General features: G+C 44.8%; 2 non-coding genes across 2 annotated transcripts; one reads left to right on the top strand and one right to left on the bottom strand.

Moving 5' to 3' along the window:
* Positions 1-645: 645 nt before the first annotated feature.
* trnav-uac (transfer RNA valine (anticodon UAC)) lies at positions 646-718 on the top strand. The gene has a single exon. It is a non-coding gene; the product is annotated as a tRNA-Val (tRNA).
* A 2217-nt stretch (positions 719-2935) lies between these two features.
* Positions 2936-3007, bottom strand: trnaw-cca (transfer RNA tryptophan (anticodon CCA)). Its single transcript has one exon. It is a non-coding gene; the product is annotated as a tRNA-Trp (tRNA).
* Between the last annotated feature and the right edge of the window lie 340 nt (positions 3008-3347).

The following is a 3347-nucleotide window of genomic DNA, read 5'->3' as shown; positions in this document are numbered from 1 at the left end:
ACTGTGGAACCGTTTCTCTCACTCAAAGTTAGACGCACTACCGTGGGCGCCACGAGGTCTAGCTTGGTAGCCATTGACATTCAGGTTCATATATAAATATATATAAATGTATCGACATGCATCGTAACTGTTCCCTGGTGGTCGAGGGGTTAAGATCCGGTGCACGAACCTGGTTCGACATGTATCGTTACTGTTCCCTGGTGGTCGAGGGGTTAAGACCCGGCGCACCAACCTGGTTTCAATCCTCGATCAATTCATCGCAGAAAATTAATTGACGTCTGTGAAACGCTTAATAATTGCTGTAATCACCATGAATACCAGTACTCTCTGTGATAGACCGAGATTACACACTATCTGGCTTCTCCTGCAAGTTGCCGGGCACGTGTTTGGGGTTTAATTTTGTAAACTGGGTGAGTTCGCTGATCGCGGGGAGACGGTTGGAGCCTCTGTGGCCCCACTGTGAGGATGTGGAAATGAACACGGTGGCTGGGTGATCCGTGACATTTCTGTAAAGGGCAGCAGAGGAGAAGGATTGAAAACTTTCAGTGTGGGGCAGAATTTGTTTCAGGAGAGCCAACACATTCCCGATCTGCACAGAGGGAGCTCACTGGTCAGCTCCACGCTGTGCGGGCCGTTGTACAAGGGGTTTCTGTAGTGTAGTGGTTATCACGTTTGCTTTACACGCAAAAGGTCCCTGGTTCAATCCCAGGCAGAAACATTATGTTTAAACTTGCTGTGGATGAACAATCAGAGGCGAGTTTCGTCTCCCTGCAAATGCTGCCTGACCTGCTGAGATTTCCAGTATTTGCTATTTATTCTCCTGGCAAAAGGGCTCCCTTATTCATTAATTGCTCTTTATTTCACCAATAAATAGATAACTTTGAGTGAGAGAAAACGGTTCCACCGGTGACCTTTTGCGTGTGAGGCCAACGTGATATCCGCTACACTGCAGCCCATCAAAGGGGGAGAAACCACTGAATATAAAGGAGGAGCTGACAAATATCAGGGGCAGTGCAGTCTGGTCAATGTCGAATCCTCCTTTCTTATTCAGCAGTGGCATGAACGGGAGTCAGGCGCCACAAAGTTTAATTAAAGACACAAATACAAGTAACACTTGCAAATCTTTTCAGTGTAAAATGCTTTCACTTTATTTGAAATGCTACTGCGTTGAATCTGAAAATACACACGGTGGGATTTTATCTTCACTACTGATTGTATTTTGTGTGCACGGTAGGAATAATCGGTGCTGATAAATTTGATAAAAGTTGCCCCAGATTCGTGGTGTCATCGGCAATGAACACTTTCAACCAGAAAGCTAAAATACAGTGCGTAAAATGGGTTAACATGCATAAGAACATAGGATCATGAGAAATAGGAGCAGGAGTGGGCCATACGGCCCCTCGAGCCTGCTCCAACATTTAATACAATCATGGCTGATCTGATAATGGACTCAGGTCCACTTCCCTGCCCGCTCCCCAAAGCACAGGTCAAATGATTGAAGTATGGAGTGTCCCTGAGTTAGCATTTGTTTGATTGTGTAAAGAAGGTGAGTGGTTAATTAATGATGGTTTCCCGTGAAAGCAAGAGAAAAGTTTTCGAACAAACCATCCGGTGACTGTCAGGTGAGCGCTGCTTTTGATACGTGTTGGGAATGGGCGGGGATTTTAAAGCCTCTTGTATTGCAGAACCTTCATATAGACGAACATCTCCAGCTCACAGTGTAGGCCTCGTGGTGCAACGGTAGTGTGTCTGATTCGAGATCCAAAGGCTGTGTGTTCAAATCACGTTAGGATATTGTTCTTCCAGAATTAATATTTCCTTTGCTGTTTGGCAATAACCAGACCCTTGCTCCAAGGTCTGTCTCACTGTTTCCCCGGTGTCAGGCAGAGATACGCCTGCTGTCCTCATTTATTTCATGTGACAGGACACAAAAGTTCAAAATCAACCTGCAGGTGGCCACACATAGCGCTGAGGAGTCAGGATGGCCGGGCGGTCGAAGGTGCTGTGTTCAGGTCACTGTCTCCTCTTCACGTGTGTTCAGCTTGAATTCCAATTCTAACAATTATTATCATTAAACGGAACACATTTGTTTGACACCATGGCCAACTCCTTCAAAGTGGGATTCAGCAGTTCAGCTGCTCGCTTAACATTTCCGTCTGACCTGGTGCTGGAGTTTGTTAAAGAGAGTCAGTGCAGAAGATTCAACCTTTCACCTTATTCCTGAGCACCACCTTCTCACCTGAGGCCAGAAAGTCTCAAGCCGTGCATTCCTGATCCTAACCACTCGCTGCTAAATGACCATCTCCTGTTCCTATGTGTAAAGTCTGGGAAACACGAGATCAATTCCTACCACACTCGCTGCCTTCCTAAATACAGCACCGTCATTCTATTCTCGTAAAACCAGCTCCTGAAGTATCGGCCAGCTGTGTAGGTTAAAGCTCTGGTTATGTTCCTGGCATTGTGTCAATTGCAGTGTTTCAGTAGTGTAGTGGTTATCACATTCGTTTAACACGTGAAAACTCCCCGCATCGCAACCCCGCGTAAACATTTTGAACATTGATCAATTAAAGATTAGAGAAAATGAAATAATTAACATGAATGGTTCAATATTTACAAAGTTGGTGTTTGTTTCTGCATAATGATTAAAAATAATAAACACCAGAAGTGGGATTTGGAACCTTGTCTTCAAGATAGATTTTGAACTGAAAACAGCACCTTCGACCACTCGGCCATCCTGACTACTCACTGCTGTGTGTGGCCACCTGCAGATTGATTTTGAAATTTTGTGTCCTGTCACATGAAATAATTGAGGGCAGCAGGCGTATCTCTGCCTGACACCGGGGAAACAGTGAGACAGACCTTGGAGCAAGGGTCTGTTTATTTTCAAACAGCAAATGAAATATTAATTCTGGAAGAACAATATCCAAAAGAACAGTGACCACGACGTGATTTGAACACGTAACCTTTTGATCTGGAGTCAGACGCGCTACCGTTGCGCCACGAGCCCTACACAGTAAGCTGGCGATGTTCGGCTTTATAAAGGTTCTGCAATACAAGGGGCTTTAAAATTACTGCCCATTCCCACCAGGTAGCGCAAGCAGCGCTCACCGGACAGTCACCGTATGGTTTTTTTCTTAACCTTTTGTCTTGCTTTCATGGGAAAGCATCATGAATTAACCCCTCACCTTCTTTTGCACAATCAAACAAATGCTAACTCAGGGACACTCCATACTTCAATCATTTGTCCTGTGTTTTGTGCAATGTATAGAATGACTCGACAGACTTGTTACTGTAAACTCACTCTACTGTAAACCTGGTTCAACTTTACTTATTCCCAAAGTGCCCAC

This window comes from Pristiophorus japonicus, unplaced genomic scaffold, assembly GCF_044704955.1.
Source record: "Pristiophorus japonicus isolate sPriJap1 unplaced genomic scaffold, sPriJap1.hap1 HAP1_SCAFFOLD_113, whole genome shotgun sequence".
Taxonomy (NCBI): Eukaryota; Metazoa; Chordata; class Chondrichthyes; family Pristiophoridae; genus Pristiophorus; species Pristiophorus japonicus.
Note: the sequence above shows the minus strand (reverse complement) of the source record. Positions and strands in the feature narration are given on the sequence as shown.